We start from the raw sequence: 21979 nt of genomic DNA, 5'->3' as shown, positions 1-21979 counted from the left end.
GCGCGGGGCCATCATTATTAGCCAAACGCAACTCATCGGCGGGGGGCTGATGGGGGAGTGGGGTGGGGGAGTCGATCCATCACCGAGTAATTACTGGCACTCGGCGAGCTACAGCTGGCCTGCTGGCATAGGGAGATGGGGCCGTCTTCGGCGGCGTGGGCAAGTGCATGAACAGCTGTTTGACTGGCAGCTTTCCCATGCCAACAACAGCAGCACCTGACCTGGCAGTGGGAATGGGGCACCAAGTCTTTTGGGCCGGTGCCACACAGCGCCTGACGATGTCTCATATAGGGTTGGATGTTTCCTTTGTGCCAGCCAAGGGTGCGTGTCATGGACAGATGCCCTAAAGGCCACCATCCACCAGGTGCTCACACAAATCTGGTGCCCTTTTGTGCCAGCCAATTTTGTGTTAAGTACTGCTTCCTTCTCTGCCAGTCAGGCACCTGCAGAAAAGGCCCTGTGCGGGCATTCTGTACAGCTGCTCTCTTTTGTGCTGGTCTCATGCTTTCAAAGAAATTATACCATCTGTGCCAGTTAGAATTTGTCCAACTCTGGGTAGGATCTTCTAAAATCTGGGAGTCTTCACGTAAGGGAATGGTACATCTGATGCCAGTCAGAAGCTTTTTAAGCTCTCATGCCTGAATGTCAGACCTGGTGCTGTTGGTGCCAAGCATATGTCTTCTTTGGTACAATAGATAATTGTAAAGAGCTGGCACAGTCTCAACCTGTCAAGTGTGCGTGAAAGCCTGGTACCCGGAATGCCACTTGTGTTTATAAGATGTGGGCTCCTAATAAAGCTTTGATGGCATTCATGCTCTTCTAATGATGGGTGCCTGAAGGTGCGGCTTTTCTATGCCAGCTGTGGCTTCAGACAAGGTGTGCGTGGTTTAAGTGCCGATCAGAAAACACAGAATGATTTAGTACCAGTCTGATGGGATGAAATTTTGATGCCTCTCGAATCTAAAACATAATTGTTGTGCCAGTTATATCTTTGGACAGTCTGACTGGTTGCAATGCCAGGCCAATGCTTTTAATGGTTTGGTGGTATGTATGCCAGTCTAGTACCACTGATATCACCCATATAATAATGTGGAGTTGGGCATGTCTGTGCCACTTATGCCTTTAAATGGAGTTAACATGTTCCTTATTAGTCAGGGGTTTATAAACGTTTGGTGCCATTCATGCCATTCAGGTGTTCTTAAAAGGTTAGTGCCAATCATGTACACATGAAAACTTAGGTCTTTGTATGCCAGTTATGTTTTAGTACTATTCATGCCAGTCTGGTACCACATGTGCCACCCATATAAATTATGAGAGACTGGGTTTTCTTTGCCAGTTATGTGTTTAGACAGGATTAATATCTGCAATGCCAGGAAGGTGGGTTTAAAGGTTTAGTGCTATTTATGCCAATCTAGTACCAGTTTCTGCCAGTTAGGTATGTAACTTTGAGGGGCTGGGCATTCATTGTGCCAGTTATGATTTTAGACACGTGTTAAGGCATTCAGTGTTAGGCAGGTGATAATAAAACTTTGGCGCCTTGCATGCCATGCAGGTGTTTTCTAAAGGCTTGTGCCAGTCATGAAAGTGTGAAAGGTCAGGGGTTTGTGTGCCAACTATGTGTTTAAATGGATTATTATCTTCAGTAACAGTGTGTTACTTTTAAAGCTTCTGTGCTATTCATGCCAGTCTGGTACTACTTGTGTCACCCACATAGCTATGAAGGGTTGGCACTGTTTGTGTCAATTCCTGTATGCATTGTACCAGCCAGGTGTTTTTGAAGATTTGGCAGTCTCTATGCCATTTAGATATTTCAACAAATTTACATAAATGTAAAGGGTTTGGGCTTTTTCTGTACAGCTGACCTGCTGAGGAAAGTTGTGTGCCACCAGTGCCAGCCAGGCACCCTTCATTTCATTTCAGACATGTGCGCTTAATACAAGTGGTTTAAGTAGGGAGAGCTTTATGCCAGTCTTGGTATTTTATAGTGTGGCAGTGCCAGACAGACATTATCCATTTTAGGTACCAGCTCATACAGGATCAGTGCCTTCAGTGCCACTCATGCAGTTTTAAAGGTCTGGTGTTAATCATGCCAGTCAGGGGCTTCTAAACGTCTGGTACCTCTCATGCCAGTCACAGAAGTATCAAAGGTTAGGCCATTTTGTGCCCTGTATATTTAGACAGCATTACCATCCTCAATGCCAGCCATGTTTAATGGCTTTGTGCCACCTGTGCCAGCCACAGGCTCCAAAATCCTGCTGTCACTTATGCCAGTTAAACAAATATCAGTCCTTCTGTGCCACTTAGGTGCTCTGTGTTTTTCAGATGCTTTGATGGAGCTCGGGCTTCGGTGCCACTCACTTGTTTATATTTGAAAGGGACTTTCTGTGCCAGTCAATCATTTGGTGCTTAATGCCGTTGAGCTTCATCTAAAGTGCTGCTGTCATTGGCACCAGTCACATAAATGTCAAGCGGTGGATCTGTCTGCTTTATAATTTGACGTGCCTGTGCCAGTCATGTGCTGATATGCAGAAGAGCAGGCACATTTAGTGGGTAGACTGTGATGCCAACATCCTTAGTGCCAGATATGTACCCTTGGTACTAATTGTTTAAGTAAGAAGAACTGGATCTTTCAGTGCCAGTCCTATTCTAATTTCTAATTTGACACAGTGCCAGTCAGATACTGTTGAATTTACAGGATTAGTGCCAGTCACTTACTTATAAAGGTCTGGTGCCAATTGTGCCAGTCAGGTACCCAGACTTTAGATGCCCACTCACAGTGTATTGGTGCCTTCAGTGCCAGTCAGGTACTTGTAAAGGTCTTGTGTTGATTGTGCCAGTCAGGTCCCCGTAACAGTTTGGTATTTCTCATGCCCTTCACAAAAGGGTGGCAGATTTTACCTGCCTGCACCTACTGTGCTGGTGCCTTTAGTGCCAGTCAAGGACTTTTACAGAATTGGCACCACTTATGTGTGTCTGGTGCCATTTCTGTTTTGGTGGAACTCTGGTTCCCAGATCCCGGTCCTTGTACTGCCAGGATGCCATTTGTGGGGGTTTTCTTCTCTTGTTCCAAAGATTTGCCTACCTGGTCTATTGTGCTCTACAGACGACTGGCACCCCATTCAGTGTTGGTATTACTGGCATTGGTACTGACATCCACTCCAGCCCTGAACTGGAAAAACAAGAATAGAAAAGAATGGATGGATGGATAGATGGACATAATTCTGTAGTTGTGGGCCTTTGTGCAGCATTGGCGCTGTGCCAGTCATTTCTCTGGGTCGTTGGCTCTTTTTTAAGGTCATGTCACACGCATGCTCGCCTGCACACACTGGGCTGTGTGACACATCCCGCTGATAGACATCAACAGATGCCCCCAAAGACAAAGCACCACTTGGCGTTACGCTCGACAGTATGACACAGCGCCCGCCTGGCATCACCAGCACCTTGACACTCAATTACAGGCTGATTAGGCGCCGTTGGGTGGGCACTGCTCTGTGTCTAAATGGACTTTTAATTAATTCCTGCAGTGTTGTCTGCGTCCCTGTCAGATGGCTGCTTGGGGGCGGTGGGGTGGCGGGGAGGGGGTGTTGGCGCCGATGCCAGGCTGCACATCAGGCTCCAAGTTAAGTGCATCTTATTAATATGTTGTTGTTGCTGACTTTGAAGCCGGGTAATGACACCAACATCACTCAAAATCAAATTACCAGCCCGCGCCGACAACACTCGCCGAGACTCAATAGCGTGTTAAACGATTGGAGGGAAATGTAGTGTGAAAGCGATGGAGCGGCGGCCTCGGCAAACTAATGCAGTCCTCAGACGGGCACAGCCGCGGCATTAAAGAAGAAGATAATGTGCTGCGCAGAGCTGCCATGGCAGAGAAAAATGTCAGGCTGCACTCCTCCAGTGCTGCACAATTAGGAGACTGGGAGTGCCCACTGGGGGGGGAGAGGCTATTGGAGGTGGGGGTCTGCCCATGACTGGTGTCTGTGTGATGGGCGTTCCTGGTGCACCTGCAGATCAGATCGGGCACTCTGACAGCATAACTGGGAGTGAAGGGGTTCAAATGTGTGGCATTAGATTGGGCACCAATGTGAGGATATAGAGTGTAGGCCCAAGTTGAAATTGGGTATCGAATTGGAGACAGGAGTGCCATACAAATGTAAACTGTGAAAATGACTGAGACAACCATGCAGTGGGCAGTCGGCCGTTGCCATCCAGTAGCCATATGTCCTTCTAGAGTGAAGGCCAAAGTCTCACAGCGGCGGCTGCTGTGTGCCAGTCTTCTCTTCCTGTGTGGTGCCTGGTAGCCCTGGACTGGGCAGGTGCCCCATCAGGATTTAAAGCTGCCAGTGAGGAATGGTGACTTGGTGGGCCCATACAAGTTGAAAAGCATCAGTGGAGACTGGTGAACTTGGCAGCAGACATCTGAGGAAGTAAAGGCGTTGGTGTGCCTCCTTGGTGATAGCCGGGATAGGCTGTGCCCGCTTTAGCTCATTGGCAAAGGTCACCAGGACTGGGATGGGGTGTCATTCGTAAACTGAATTGGGGATGGATGGTCACCAGGGGTCAGGCGCTTGGGCCTGTGACATTAGGTCGTCTAATTAGGTGTGAAGGGGCTCAAGTGAGCGGCATTGGAGTGGGCACCAACATGGGTGGCAAGGAGTATATGTTCAAGTTTAAATCAGGAGGGCATAGCAAGTTGAGAGTCTTACCTGCATGTCTGCAACAGACTGGGACAAGAAGACAAAACGAACAACAACGACAGATAACAAGAGGGGGCACAGCAGGAGTGGCCAGGCGGAGTGACAGAAGGCGTCATAGTGGCCTGAATCGGGGCCAGCCTGGTATAGGAGCAGCATGTGCCAATCTTCATGCAACCACTCAGCACTGCCTGGCACCCTAATAAACAAAAATGGATTGGATGTAAGACAGAGAGATGAGCAAGGCACTATATAATAGATAGATAGATAGATAGATAGATAGATAGATAGATAGATAGATAGATAGATAGATAGATAGATAGATAGATAGATAGATAGATTTAATTTAGTATAGTAGGCAGAATAGATAGAGAGATTTTAATTTAGTGTAGTCGGCAGGATAGATAGATAGATAGATAGATAGATAGATAGATAGATAGATAGATAGATAGATAGATAGATAGATAGATAGATAGATAGATAGACTGGGGGTCTGAGGTGGCTTGTTGTTAATGGTAGGGGCATTACCACACTGGATGTACAGCTGGCCCAGCATGTTATGCCCAACTGTGCCTAGTCATGGACAGACAAGTGACCAGGGCTGTTGCCAGTTTTGTACCCATTGCTCGATGGGTCACTTTTAACTGCCCCAGCAAACCCATAATGGATGGGGAGTGAGCAGCAGAAGTTTGGGACCCCCTGGGGGGGCTGCAGTTTGGAATTCTGATGGGTGGAGTTTGCCCAAGTGAGAGCAGAATGAGCCTCAGAAAACAGCAGTCTGAAGACCCGTGGCATTCAATTCATTTTAATTAAAAGGCCATTTATTTTCCGGGCCTGTGCAGCGGTGGTTAAGCTCCTAATTACTAAAATGTAGATTTTGGCACATGGGAGGATATTTTCGCACACACACACACACACACACACACACACACACACACACACACACACATAATGCCACCTCGGAAACTAAATTGGAGCCTCACTCAAAGAGCAAGGCCATAGGTGTGACAGTCAGTGAGCTCCAATGGGATCAATATTTCCTCTGTAAGTCTTTTTTTATTTTCTACCTTTTCTTGTTTTTATTTAAATGATCTTAATTATGCAACAGTGTCGGGTGTGTGTGCCATCTGTTGGAATGAAAAATGCACTGCAGTTTATTAGCACACCTGACACAGAGTGTGCAATGACAAATAGATGGCAAAGTAACTCACAGCAGACATGTGGGCGGGTCTGTGGGTGGGGCAACTGCCCATCAATGTGGACTTTAGCAAATCATGTGGAGGAGCGGGTTGAGAGTGAGGTCGTTGGTGTGGGTGACTGTAGTTCTGCTCAGTCTGATGGCGCCACATCAATAGGCCACGGGTTACCATGGACTGGGCCAGCTAGTAACATAACAATATTTCAGAATTTAATGTCAAACAAGTCATAAACACACCAACAGTGGCAGCCACAGCAGTGTACTGGCGTTCCGAGGTCACCCACGTCCAGCTGTTTGCCATGGACCAAAGAAGAAGAAGAAACACAATAATATTAATAAGGCAGAATATTCAACGACAAGAAAAAAAATATTCAAAAGACGACAAAAGGACTAAAGGAAAAGAAGGACGAAGGCCTGGCTATTCCGTAACAGTTACTGTACCTTATTAATGGAGCACCGGAGCAGAGTCGCCTCTCCACTGGAAAACTACTTTGGCGCAGGAGCTGCCAGAAAGGCCCCATAATGCGGTTTATCTTGGCACAAGTTGTTGTGTTGCACACCGCCAAATATGAGAATTTGCCGTTCCGCTTGGGTGGCTGGTGCATGCTGAGAGTCATCAGGGACTCCAAGCGTAAGCTTTACACACACACACTGAGGAAAATAAAAATTCCTCCACGTTCCTAGTTCCCGGGATGAGGAAAGCTGCACGTCCGTTAGTGCTTTTCTGTATATAGTGCCTCTGTTTGTAGTGCAGCAACCTGGGATACAACGGGTGGGCGCTGAAGCCCCAACAGATAAGCAGTGATGCTCCATGTCACCCAATCGAGATCATCCTGGACTTTGTGCTGTGCCACTTGAGGACACTATTGCTTTCATTGCCCATCACCCGCTGTGCCCACACTCCTCTGATCTTTCAGGCACGTTCTGGATTTGTCATGCATGCAGCACACCTGATCCTGGTGCCCCCTACAGGTTGTCTAGTGCTGGAGGAAGTGGACCACAAGAAGCCATTGAGGTTCAGCTCAGCCCTCCCGCTCAATCCTCTTGTTTAGCCTGAAGGCTCACCTGCCTGGCAGCAGATTTTTCATCCCAACTAAGCTTTTCTGTAAATTGGGCTCCTGTCTTCACTAAGCTCTCTGTTTCAGTGTTATGCCTGTGGTGGTCTACGTATTGATGTTCTCTTTTTATTTGTTCTACACCTTTTTTTGGTGGGGAGCAGGGCAGTTGGTCTTGCTGTGATAGCTCAGGCACCCCCTGCTAGTCTCTTAAAGAGGGCTGAGTGGGGTCCATTGGGGTGGGGAAAAGTGGGATGAGTGGTCCTGTGACTATGACATCATAAAGCCCCGCCTCCTTGAATTCTCTAATTATGCAACTGTTCGACTGACAACTGTCTTCCCGCCATTTTGGAATGCAGGGCAGGTGCTGCCATCGATTGGCAACAAAAAGAATTTTAAGTGAAATCTCTATGTGCAGGGCAGGTGCTGTGAATTCTCTATGTGATAAACTTAATACGTTATAGCGTAATGAAAACTGCATAATTAGATCTGGACCACCCTATAGAACCCTATACGCTTATTGGACACGATAATAATAAACAGAGTAGCATTTCATACAGTTGTCTAAAGTGAGTCGAGTTGCTAGAAGCTTTCACCTTTAACGACATCTGCATGGAGCAAAGAAGAGAGGGGCGTGGCCTAGCAGTCGTTCCCAAAATGACGGCACCCGTCGGAACACACGGGAATTCCGAAACGTCATGCTAACTTAAAACTGTAATTCTCACCATAGGGATTTCATAAAAAGTGAACGTACCATGAGATTCTCCATATGATATGCGGTGTTAATCCCAGAGGGGAAATTATCTTATCGCATGATCTCTGGGGGCTTCAAAATGAGAACAGAATGAAGTAACAGTTCTTCATTCCCCACCCTCCAAAAAATTAAAGATACAAAAGCTAACCTAACATTTGGTAAGTGCGGGATTTATTCACAGAACTCCAAAAACGAGAAGAGTAAAAGGTGAAATCAGGGCAGAAGGACTTGCGTAGAAAAGTGAAATCCAAAGCAAACAAATCCAAAATGGAAAACCAACAAGCAGAAGCCAAACTTCAGTGATCCATAAAATCCAACCCAATGCTCACTCCCAATGGCGCTGTGCCACACGAGAGTATGAAGACAGGGGGAGGGGCTTATGCCGTGACGTCATGCGGCCACGCCTCTTTGGGCCCCACCCACAGAGCACAAAGAAACACAGCCAGGAGACAACGCTACAAAATACAGGATTACTAAATAACACAACCGACACAGGAACGTCAAGAATTCAAGATCAGAAAAAAATAACAATAAAATGGAAAGGAAAATAATAAATATGAAAAAAAACAAACCAACATTAACAAAGACGCACCACAAAGAAGAAGACAAGACGCAAAAATACAAAAGAATGACAAAGCAATCGTAGGGGTGAAGTGATGTGATGGGTAGCCAATCAGCTGGCTGACATTCCGGGCAAGTCCAACCCACTAATTAGGAAAACCCAGAAAGAGGATTTCGGGAATGAGTCAAGAGGTAAGCCCGTCCCCCCCCACCTCCCGAGCCACACAGAGGCACATCTCATGGCGTGCAGACTCATTTCACATCAGGCAGCGACTGGACTTGGCCAGACTTATGATTTAGCACCAAGCCATAAATCCTGAAATATTTATGGATTAAACCGGAGGGAATGTGTAAATTATGAAGCGGACAGGCAAAAGTTTCAACGGCAGGATCAGGTGTGTGAAAAACAGCCCGGGCTCCGAACGATTGCTCCCCGAGGACCGCTTATTTACTCCTATTTGCTTGGCTGGCATGCTGGGATCCTGACATTTGTTTTCTGTGAGCTGGCTGATGCGCCACACTCACCCTGGATGCCAGTAATTACCTATTGATTTCTGCTGAACCCCCACGTCCTGCTCCTGAGGTCATATCGCGCATAAATCGCTTTGTTATATGATATATAAACCTACAAAAGCCCCCCCCCCCACAATCAGCCCCCTGACAGCAACTCTCAGAGAGGTGACCCGGGAGGCCATCTCTGCCCAAATGATTGAGGGGTGACCCTCGTTCTCTTATTTACTTACCTGGCAGACGCCTTTATCCAAAGTAACTTACATATCCGAATTCCAATTGGTTACTGGAGCACCAGTAGTGGGACCTGAGCCAACAACCTGAGCCGTAATCACTACGCCACACTGCCTTTCTCACACATCATTACAGAAATGCATGGAATTGGAAGCGATTTTCACAGCAAGGTCACTGAAATCTTATTACTGGCCGACTTCTTTACCCAAAGCCATTTAGAACACTTGAGATGTAATTGGTTGTATGTCTTTTGTTCTTTGTTCCTCTAATTGGAGCATAGGCAGGTGAAGTGACTTGCTCAGGGGCACAGGGTATTATTACTGGCAGGATTTGAAGGCACAAACGTGTTCAGGGTCTGAAGTGCAGAGACCGGACCACTAGGTCAACCTGCCATTAAGAAATGGAATAGAAATTGTGTCCTGATCTGGAGAACACCAACTAGCCAACTAGGCCACTATGCTCTATGGCCATTTGAGCATTCAGGGTGGTGGTCCGGACTGAGGTGCCACTGTGGTTTGTAGGGTTTGGGTGAATTTTGATTGCCCCTCCCCTCCCTTTTTTGGCTCTGCTTATGTTTTTGTTTGTTACCCCTTGTCCCTTTTCTCACGATTTCCAGATATCACTCTATAACAGATTGCCCCCAAGGGCTGTCACTAAAAGATATCTGCCAGTGTGCCACTCATTAGTTCAGCCTGCCACCTATTAGCAGGAATCACAGAGCAAACCCCCACCCATTAGAGAGCCTGCGGAGCGACTGGCAGGCAACGGACAGGAGGCAACTCTCCGCTCATTTGCACTTTGTCACCTCATTGCTGCTTCAGTCACATGCCAGACCACCAATAATGTAGACACTGGCACAGGATCGGGCACAGCCTGGCTCACAAAACTGAAGCTGGGCATCAATACAGAAAGCGAGGACTCAAAGGTTCAGTGAGACCAAGACACACAATGAGCCAGGCCCCAAAATCAAGAAGTGGGCATCACAGCCTGGCTATCCGGATGTGGGGGCCCTCATGTCCTGCTCCATTGCCTGGCAGTTGGGATCAGAAGTGAGCCCTTGGTGGCCGTCAGCCGTCATGGTGGCCTTATTAGTATTCCCATCAGCGTGCTGTCAGACCAAAGTGCTTTGTGGTGTCCTTGCTGTTTGCCCTCCAGCGAGGTCCATTGTGACAAGACAGATGGAAGGCCACCCCTCGGACTCGTACTCATGTTGTTCAGGGTCTGGGCTGGACATTCCGATGGCCTCCTGGGTTGAGATTTGAAATATGCCAATGCCAGTGCCAGGGGCCGATCCCAGGTCCTCTTTTCCTATTGGCTGTCCCTGCTACAGACTCTCTGGATGCCTTTGGACTTTTAAGTGACCACTAGTCACAGGGTAGCCATTTGCATCACCATTTCCAGCACCAGCCAGCCAGCCACCCACCCAGGGATATCTGAGCACTGATTCTGCAAAATCACGGATGCAGGATGGAAATGTGGGATTAGAAATACGCCGAACGGTCACAATGACTTCAAAATGTGACATTAGGGGACTTCATCACGACAGGAGACGAGAGGAGCTGATCAGAATCAGGAAGCAGAAGTGAACTTGGGATCTGAACTGGGGTCTCGCTGACAAGGACACAGGAAGGTGAGAGGCTTTGATGCCAGGGCTCACATGCGGCATCAGCTTCTGTGGAACCTGTGGATGTTAGGGGTGGGCGACACACAGGGGCTCAGGGCTGTCTGGAACAAGTAGAGAAGACGTGGGGTCATGGGCCTCCAGGGGGTCAGTATGCGAAATGGGACCACTGGGCTACTCAGAGAGTGAGGTGATTTGGTGATGACTGCAATGGGCCCAAAGACCCTCTGAGAGTCAACGTTTACACTGGGAGCCTCTGGTGACCCATGGAACCAAATGGCCTAGAAGAAGGATACAAGAAGCTGTACGCATTTGACCCTGGGTGTCAGTGTCCCTAATAGGAGGGTCCTACAACAGCTTGGGACCCAGCATCTGAACTTGGGGGTCTTCTGTGACCACTGGAGCCACATGGCCTACCATGAATGACACAAGAAGTTTGCATGTGGGTCTTAGCTGAGGTGACGTGGCCCACTGATCTGGAGAGAATCAGCATCTGAATTGGTGACCACAGGGCCACATGGCCTGGACAAATGACAGAAGAAGAAGAAGAAGATGAAGAAGAGGAAGACATATAGGCTTCTCTCTTGTGACCTGGAGAGAGCCAGTGTCTGAACTGGGAGCCTCCAGTGAACCCCTCCCCCAGGCCTAGAAGAAGGGCACCAGATGCCATGCAGGCTTCAAGTCAAGTGCCAGTGTCTCAAAATGGGAGATCCCTGTGACACTTAATGTCACATAGCATTAAGACGGCTCGGTCCACTTATTGTCCATACAGTGCGGAGATTTGGCTATGGGTGTCACCATCTGAAATGGGGGCATCTTGTAAGGCCTAAGGTGGTCTGGCCCCCGAACTCACCACTGTGACCATACTGCCTGCTTTGGAAGACCAAAGATGGAGTGCACTGGCTGTGGGTGGCTGAACTGGGAGCATCATGGGAATGTGGGGGGGATAGGAGGACTAGCCTGGGACCCCTGTGCTTGACCTAGATGGATTGACCCTCCCCACCACACTCAGTGGGACACACAAAACTAAAGATACCTGGGCCCAGTGGACTAGCTAGGATTTAACCAGCCAGCTGTTTAGTTGGCACTGCCTTGCCCCCCTCATTTCCAGAAGGTTCTTTTACACCTCAACCCCATGCCTTGATACTTGGATTTTCACCGCATTTTCGTTGCTCTCACAAAGCAAGGAAGCCAAGTCTTCGGTTCCTCGTCACTGGGTCTGTGGCAGCCCACAAATCCATTTCATGGTGGCACTGAGTGGCAGCCTTCCTGTGTCACCAGAAAGCCGCGGCTCCAGCTTAATCCTCCCGATTTCAGTTTATTCAAAGCGCTTTGGTAAACGATTCCTGACAGCAGCCGAGTCGCATTTACTCAGTAACAATTAAACCTTTGGCACTGAGTCTTTTGATTGGACCTCCTCTGATGTCACTTCAGGACTTTGGATGGACGTTTTTAGAAAACCAAATAAATAAATAAGTAAATAAACCAGCTGATCTCAGCGAGTGGCGTTTGGAATTGTCAGGCAGCCTGAGGTGATGGACGTGAGAGTCGACGCTCTGCATGGCCTCCTGCTCTCTCCCGATTTGTATGAAATGAATTCTTACATGTATATAGCGCCCCCTAGTGTTGGCTAAGAGGCAAAGATTGGTTTGATAAAGAAATTATGGGAGCGGGTTGTGCAATGGCTGACTGAGCATCTCATTGTCCAACAGCCAAGGGCACTCTGTTTGTGTGGGTCTCACGGCGCCATCTGTGGGCTACTAAGGGACAAACACCTTCATGGCATTAAGGTGTGTCTTTGGGCTCATCCTCGGACACAAAAAAGTGGTTGCCAAAGTCCAAGTTGAGATCGACCAGTCATTTGGAGTCAGCCTTGGCCTGAGCTTCATTGGCTGACTCGGCTTAATATAATTCAAGGAGCCCATCCTGGGAATTCAGGGAAACAGCCCACCATGGGACACCAGTCCACCAGAAGTCCACCAAACACACACACACTGGGGTCAGTTTGGTCAGTTTTGTTAAAGGAACTGTGTTATGTTAGGAGTAACTTAGCAGACCCCTGGTGGGCTACCACCTTCCTGGAAATGAAAGTGGCTTTGCTTATATCATCTTGGACTAACTTAGGAGTGTCTGATGCAGCGGTTAGGATGAGTGTTGGAGCCCAGGGATCAAATCCGTAGGGTGACAGATGGCCTCTCCCGGCAGCACTGGGCACAAGACAGGAGCTCAGAATGGGAGTTGCTTTAATGTTGTAGCTGATCTTGAGCAATTATTTGCAACATTTGCCTCAGCACTGGGCTATCATTGGGATGTTTAAATATTCAAACTGTGCGGCAATCATTTTCACAATTTGATTTTCATGGATATCTTCCAAGGTTACAATTGATCTTGAGCAGTCACTTGTGTGATTTGTCTTTTGAACAATCTCAGTTCTGTATTGTGCTATTATTGGGCTAGCATTGCACATTTGTGATTTCTATTAAGTTGATTAAATATTTACACTGTGAAGCCATCAATTTCAGGATTTGATTTTCATGGATTTCCTCCGAGGTTACAATTGATCTTGAGCACTCATTTGTGTGGCTTGTCTTCTGGACCTGATAGACAATCTCAGTTCTGTATTGGGCTGTTATTGGGCTAGCACTGGGCCATTGTGGTTTCTATTAAACTAATTAAATATTCAGGCTGTGCAGCCATCATTTCATGATTTGTGATTTTCACACTCTGCTGATGGAGCCCTTTCAATGTTGTAGCTGATCTTAAGCAATCGTTTGCACAGTTTGCCTCAACCCTGCATTGGGCTATCATTGGGCTATCATTGAGATGTTATGAATTGTGCCAAGCTGCTTAAATATTGAAACTGTGCAGCCATCAATTTCATGATTTGATTTTCATGGATCTGCTCCAAAGTAACAACTGATCTTGAGCCACCATTTGTGTGATTTGTCTCTTGAACCTGATCGACAATCTCAGTTCTGTATTGAGCTATTATTGGGCTATCATTGAGATGTTATGAATTGTGTTAACCTGCTTAAATATTGACACTGAGCAGCCATCATTTTCACAATTTGATTTTCATGGATCTGCTCCAAGGTTACAATCGATCTACAGCTGTCATTTGTGTGGTTTGTCTCTTGAACAATCTCAGTTCTGGATTGGGCTATTATTGGGCTATCATTGGGCTTTTGAGATTTCTATTATAGTGATTTAATATTTATACTGATAGAGCCATCAAATTCATGATTTGATTTTCATGGATCTGCTCCAAAGTTACAAATGATCTTGGGCAGTTGTTTGTGTGATTTGTCTCTTGAACCTGATCGACAATCTCAGTTCTGTATTGGGCTGTTATTGGGCTATCATTTAGATGTTATGAATTGTGTTAACCTGCTTAAATATTTACACTGAGCAGCCATCATTTTCACAATTTGATTTTCATGGATCTGCTCCAAGGTTACAATCGATCTTCAGCTGTCATTTGTGTGGTTTATCTCTTGAACAATCTCAGTTCTGGATTGGGCTATCATCGGGTTAGCATTTGGCCTTTGAGATTCCTATTAAAGTGATTTAATATTTATACTGATAGAGCCATCAATTTCATGATTTAAATGAATCTGCTCCAAAGTTACAGCTGATCTTGGGCAGCCATTTGTGTGGTGTGTCTCAGTTCTGTATTGGGCTATTATTGGGCTATCATTGAGACGTTATAAATTGTGCAGCCATCATTTTCATGATCTGTGATCTTTGTGATTTAAATTTTTGGTGGAGCTGCTCCAATTTTCCAGCTGATCTTAACCTGTTCCTTGGTTGTTGTTTCTGGTGTAAATGTCTTGATGTGAATCTAATTGGGCTAATTTTGGGCTATCATTTTTACAGCTTCTTCCCAGACCTGGCGGATGTTGCTTTTCATGATGTTTTCTGATCAAGTTGAATACGGCTAAAGGATTGGCTAAAAATGGCACCCGAGGAGGCACACGCTGTCATGCTGGAGGCCAAAGCCTGGTGCTTAACCATTAATGAACACAACAGATGGGGGGGGGGGGGCTTCTATCAAACTCCGTCACATCTGCCCTCCTGTAACGTCACTCTCCTCTCCCCGCTGCTTCTCTTCCTCCTTCCCTGTCCAATAATTTAATTTCCTGGCAAAAGATTCCCATAAAAAGTCGAATTCATTAAAGCCTGAAGTGCAAGCCTTCAGGCAGCCGCCTTCGTCAAGAAGCTCCCCCTGGAATCCCTTCAGGAACGAAACGTGCAAATGACACGCTTAGCCACTCACTGTGAGACAATTAAGTGCCTCTTAAGTCTTGCGTTGTTATTCTTGTCGATGTCATTTATAGCGCCTGTGAAATTAGCTCCATTAAGCTCATTAAAATGCCGAACGTCGACACCACCACGTGGTCCCAAACAGCTGAGGGGTCTGGCGGCAGGACGAGGCGTCTCATAAGTGGTGACGTGAGCTTGGCTTTGTGAGGTTTCCCCCAGTCTTGTAAATTCATGAGCAGAGCCGCAGCGGGCCGAGCGGAGCGGCAATTAGTCGGTTTGAAAGCCTGGAGGCAGACGCACGTCTGCCTTTGATTTGACTTCATTATCTCCTGGCACGGGCTAATGCACATGCATTAGGTGCCCCGGCCGAGAAAAGGACATCGATCAGCAGATGATCCAGATAGGTGTTGGGGTCCAGGGAGGGGGCTGGCAGGATTACAGATATAATGGAGAAACAGACCTGACGATGCTAATGAGGCCAAACGGCACCCCCTGTTGGTCTGCTTACTGCTTTGCGTCAGTCAGCCTCTAAGTCTCCACAACTCCAGATGAAGAGGAGCCCAAGCCCCCCTCACTCGGCATGGACCAATTGTTCAAAGGCCTCAACTAATGAAACCTGAAGACTTCCACCCCATCAGACTCCACCTCTGACACCCCCTATGACTTTTGGGGGGGGGGGTCTTAAAAGTTTTCTGTATTCCCTTAGCTAATGCCTTAAGTGAATCCGAACACTCTTGAGAAGGACAGTCCATCAAGCTCGCCCATCCTGTTCACCTGATGTAGTCTAAAATTACATCAAAATGACATTTGAAGACCCCCAAATGTCAACTGTCCAACCATACGACTTGGCCATTTATTTCATGTGTCTGAGGTTCTCTCCATGAAGAAAAACTTTCCAATGTTTGTGTGAAATTTGTCCTTACGCCTCCATCTATGCCTCCACATTCTTGTAATCGGAGGTCCACTATACTCATCTGCTTCCTAATTTCATTAATTCAGTCAGGTCACCTCTTATTCTCCATTTGCTTGAACTGTAAAGCTTCAGTCATACCTCCTCTGTTGCTCTCCTCTGGACTTTCTCCTGTGCTGCTTTGTCTTTTTTTGTAATACGAGAGCCCAAAACTAAACATAGCACCACACACGAGTCCTCATTGGTGTGTTACATGACTTAAGAATAACCTCCTTGACTTGTACTAAGCACATCAAGGCGCTATATAACCTAACATCCTATTAGCCTTCTTAATGTCACCTCTTCATCTCATATTTAAGGTTCAGCTCCTTCAGTCAGTCCTCTTTGTTTTCTCTTGATGGTCCTCAATCGGCCTCAATGCTCTCCTCTGGACTTCCTCCAGTGCTGCTCTGTCTTTATTGAAATATGAAGACCAAACTGGATCACAGCACTACACACGAGTTCTCATTGGTGTGTTATATGACTTAAGAATAACCTCCTTGACTAAGCACATTAAGGCGCTATATAACCTAACATTCTATTAGCTTCCTTGATGGTGTCTGTCCAGGTATGTCACCTCTTCATCTCTGTTTAAGGTTCAGCTCCTTCAGTCAGTCCTCTTTGTTTGCTCTCCATGCTCCTGAATTGGCCTCATTGCTCTCCTCTGGACTTCCTCCAGTGCTGCTCTGTCTTTTTTGAAATATGAAAACCAAAATGGAACGCAAAACTATACATGAATGCTCACTATTGCATTATATAACTGAAGTATAACCTCACTTTACACTACATGGCACTATTTAACATAACATCCCATTTTCCTTCTTAATCACATCTGTACCCTGTCTTAAACTGTAAAGGCTCAGCTCCGCACATCTTTCCTCACATGTCATACATCTCAGTCCTGAATTAGCCTTGTTACCATCCTTTGGAGTTTCTCCAGTGCTGTCTCTGTCTTATTTTGTACTATAGAGACCAAAACTGTACAAAGATCTGCAAGTCAGGCCTCAGTGGTGCATCACATAGCTTAAACATAACCTCATGAAACGTGTACTCCACACATCAGGGCGCTATATGACCTAACATCTGAGTTGTCTTCTTATAGCTGTCTGTACACTGTGATGCTGTTAACATCTCCTTCAGTCTTTCCTCCTCACTCACTGTCCACGGTCAAGAATCAGCCTAGTCCCTCTTTGGACTTTCTCTAGTGCTGTTATGTCCTTTTTTAGTATGGAAACTGTATGCAGTACTGCAGATGAAGCCTCACCAGCGAGTTCCATAACTTAAGTTATAAAGCTGACTTGTACTCTGCACATCATGGTGCTATATAATCTAACATCCTATTAGCCTTCTTAAGGTCACCTCTTCATCTCTGTTTAAGGTTCAGCTCCTTCAGTCAATCCTCTTTGTTTGCTCTCCATGCTCCTCATTGTTCTCCTCTGGACCTTCTCCTCTGCTGCTTTGTCTTTTTTTGAAATAAGGAGCCCAAAACTGAACACAGCACCACACACAAGTCCTCATTGGTGTGTTACATGACTTAAGAATAACCTCTTTGACTTGTACTAGGCACATCAAGGCCCCATACAACCTAACATCCTATTAGCCTTCTTAATGTCTGTCACCTCTTCATCTCTATTTAAGGTTCAGCTCCTTCAATCAATCCTCTTTGTTTGCTCTCCATGGCCCTGAATCGGCCTCAATGCTCTCCTCTGGACTTCCTCCAGTGCTGCATTGTCTTTATTGACATATGAAGACCAAACTGGATCACAGCACTACACATGAGTGCATTATATAACTGAAGTATATAACGTTACTTGACTTATTCTCTACACCTCAAGGCACCATATACTCTAATATCCTATTAGCCTTCTCAAAGGTGTCTCGACACTGCCTTAAAGTGTAAAGGCTCAGCTCCTTCAGTCAGTCCTCCTCCTTTGGTCCCCATGGTCCTGAATCATCCTCGTCACTCTCTGGACCAGTTCAAAATTCTGCAGGTGAGGCCTCAGTAGTGAGTTATGCAGTTTCATTATAATCGGGATTCCATGTATCAAGGCGCTATATAACCCCACATCCTAATATTCCTCTAAATAACTTCTTCCCTGTGTTTTGATGTAAATAGAGATAAGTCCACTGCGGCCAGCCCCAGGTGTTATGGTAGAGCCAGGGTTGTGTATTTGTTGTTTCTTTAGCCGTTACAGTTTAAGCCTGTGTACAGATGCCATTAAGAAGGCCACTAGGATGTTAGGTCATATGGAGCCCCAAAATGGGAAGAACGAGTCAAGGAAGATGAAAGTGAAGCGATATGACACAGTAGTTAGTGTGTGCCTCGCCTACAGTACCGGGTGCAGTTTTTCCCTCCATATCACTAAACAAGACACACAGCTGTGCTAGAGAAAGGCCCGAGTGAAGTGACCAGGCTGATTCAGGACCATGGAGAGCAAACAAAGAGGAATGAGTGCAGGGGCCGAGTTGACAGAACAAGTGAGGGGTGCATGAACTGCTGGGGGATTAAAAAAAAACAACAAATCAATGACGTGAGCTCCAGCACCACAAAGTAGGAGGGGGGCCTTGGATATACCTGGGACCCCCAAACACTAGGGGGCGCTGTGCCAGGAAGCTGGCGCCACACTGTCTTCTCAGCCTACCCTCGACTGATGTGGTTTGACTTGCCGTCACACGCGGCGTTTAACTTCTGCCTAACCCAATTAGCCACAGTGACGCGGAGCAGAGCCAAACCGTTCGTCAATTACCGGCCTGTCGTCTCTCGTTTGTCCACTTTCACTCATTTCTTCTTTTTTTTTTTTTTTTTTTACAGAATGGGCTTTGATTGTGTGCCAGAGAGGTGGGCTTCAGGGTAGGGGTGGTTGGTGGCAGGAGGGGGACCCCAATTATTTTAATGCCAGCTGCTCCTCAGGGGACTGCTAATACTGACCCTAAGAGAATTCAGTCACACTTGATGGTCCCACTACTCCTAGGGGGGGCTTCAGCACTGGCTAGTGAGGCATTTTTAATTGAATTAAACAAATGGCCGCAAGATAAAGCGCACCACCAAGTCCTGGCCACTGTGATATCATCCAGGACTTGTCAAGGTCAGCGCCGTCCGAAGAATCTTGGACCAGTCAGCCAACCTTCATTTTTATATAGTGCCTTTCAGAATGCCACTGTACAGTTAATTCACTTTGAGCATGCTTTATGAGTATAAATAAAACATATTATTACTACAGTTGAGGATCAGGGCAAGCTGGTGCCAACCTTAATAGCGGTTAACAGTTCATCACTGGGCATGCTCACTCACACACACACCTTGAACCCGCACATGTTTGGGGAACCAGAAAATAAAAGCAGAGAGAGACACTGGGAGAACACGCAACGTCTATAATTGAGGCTCAAACTTGAGGGCAGTGCTAACTGCTGCACCGCCATATCACACAACATGTCAAGAACTAAACAGGCCCACCTGCCCTGAAGTTTGTATTCCTATTATATAGCACCTTTCCCCAAGGCTGTTATGAGACTGGCTCTTCATCATTGATTTTCTGAACCTGCTTTTCCTGTCACACCGAGTGACCTCAGCTGAAAGGCAGCACACGTCTGTCATAAGGCACCTCCCCACACACACACACACATGTGGGAACACCAAACTGAAGTGGACACAAGTGAACCTGCAGCCCCCAACAGACAGGTCAGGACTTGAACCCGGGGTCCTGGAGATGTCACAGTTCATTTTATAGGAAGATCCCAAAGTATTAAAGAAAGAAAGAAAGAAAGAAAGAAAGAAAGAAAGACCCTTCATACTGGCAGCCGCTCTGAGTACTTTATGGAAGTCGGGCAACACAAAATGTCAAACATTTACAAGATGGCTGTTAACCCACCAAACAGTCACGTTTAATTTGATATAGCGCCTTTCATGGTCTGGGGTCGGCTGCCTCAAATCTTCTGGCTTGGAAAACCTCAGCCCGGATGCCACTAATGTGAAATATGCTATTAGATAGACAGATAAACACATAGACATGAAATGCACTGTATAACTGGGCGATGGATAGGCACTATATCATAGATAAATAGACTGACAAATGTGAAAGGCACTATATAAGAGTCAATCAGTCAGTCAGTCATTTTCTAAACAGCTTTGTTCTGAACAGAGTCACAGGTGCTGCTGGAGCCCATCTCAGCTACCACAGGGTGTGAGGTAGGGTGCCAGTCTATCGAAGGGCGAACACCCACATGCCAAACACACACTGGCACCAATGTAGCATCACCAGTCCACTTAACCAGCATGTCTTTGGACTGTAGGAGGAAACCGGAGTACCTGGAAACTCACAGAGACACGAGGAGAACATGCAAACTTCACACAGGAAGGTCCCGGGACAGAACAAGATAGATAGATAGATAGATAGATAGATAGATAGATAGATAGATAGATAGATAGATAGATAGATAGATAGATAGATAGATAGATAGATGTGAAAGGCACTATATGTGATAGATAGATAGATAGATAGATAGATAGATAGATAGATAGATAGATAGATAGATAGATAGATAGATAGATAGATAGATAGATGTGAAAGGTGCTATATGCGATAGATAGATAGATAGATAGATAGATAGATAGATAGATAGATAGATAGATAGATAGATAGATAGATGTGAAAGGCACTATATGTGATAGATAGATAGATAGATAGATAGATAGATAGATAGATAGATAGATAGATAGATAGATAGATAGATAGATAGATAGATAGATAGATAGATAGATAAATGTGAAAGGCACTATATGTGATAGATAGATAGATAGATAGATAGATAGATAGATAGATAGATAGATAGATAGATAGATAGATAGAGTGAAAGGTGCTCTATAATAGATAGATCAATCGATCCGAGGTGGATGTGAAAGGCACTATATAACAGACACAGACAGACAGAGTGAAAGGCACTACTGTATATAAGAGATGATACTGTAGCTACTGTACTGTAGTTACTTTATAATTGGTAGATGGATGAGGTTTGCGGCTGACTCTGTGGCTCAGTGAGGTGTAAGGCCTTATATCCCATGTATCCCAGGACAGCTGATCCCTCTGACTGTCATGCACAGGTTGCTCATGTCACTCTCGTCCAGTACTTTGCTGAGGAGGTCCCGTCATTGAGCAGCGATGGCGTCTCTCCACACTCCAGAGATGCGCGTGTCACACTCACAGAGGGTCTGCCGCCCTCTCTCGTCGCTCTCTCTAATCGGTGGGCCCTCCTTGTATGACCAGTGCCTGTCAGTGTTCGTTCCTCACAAAGCCGCGCTGTCAGTCCTGCTTGCCCGTCTCCTGAGCTAATCATAGTTACCATGGCAACAGCTCACTGGCAGACTGGAGCTGCCCCCCCCTCCCCACACGCCAGCTCCACGTCTGCTTTTGAAGAAGAGTAGAGTAGGAGAGTAGGAGAGAAGGCGAGAAGGCGCACTCGGCCGGGGTGTGCTTCATCTCGGCGAAGGGGGCTGCATCAAGCGTCAGCTTCATCAAATCCAAATGGCAGGCAAGACAAGCGTCAACGTGCAGCCGCTGCTGATCGACTCGGGCGTTAAATCAAAGTCAGGTTAGCAGGAGAAGAGAAAAATGAAAGAAGAAATGAGAGGCTGACGGCACAGGGCACGGCGATGGCACCATGACGAAGCGTCAACTCACCGGCCCACCACGCACCTCATCCCGTCTTCCTTGATGTTAAAATAAAATCCGCCTCCTTATCAGATGTTACTGAGAAAGGAAGAGAAAGAAGAAAAGGAGGAGAGGAGAGGAGAAAGAGAAGAGAGGGGCTCTCCTCAAAAATTCATCAAATTTGGACTTCTTCATCGGTCTTCAGTGCCACCCGTGGTGCCCAAGGACCACCCAAGCCCACTTTTGTCTACATCGCCCTCTGCTGGACTCCAGCCTCCTCTTCAGAAGTCTACGGCAGGAACCCCAATGCCCCGTCAAGTCCTCATCTCCATCAGGGTCCCTCCCCCGATCCACAAGACTCCACCAGGTGCTGCTGGCACTCTGGGCTTGGGCACATCTCACAAGACCCTCGACACAATCTCAGATCCAGGGCACTGTGATGCCCCCCCCACGCAGTGCGCCATCGCATTTCATCACCCGACATGATTTCAA

This window comes from Erpetoichthys calabaricus, chromosome 11 (genome assembly GCF_900747795.2).
Source record: "Erpetoichthys calabaricus chromosome 11, fErpCal1.3, whole genome shotgun sequence".
In the NCBI taxonomy this organism is placed as follows: domain Eukaryota; kingdom Metazoa; phylum Chordata; class Cladistia; order Polypteriformes; family Polypteridae; genus Erpetoichthys; species Erpetoichthys calabaricus.
Note: the sequence above shows the minus strand (reverse complement) of the source record.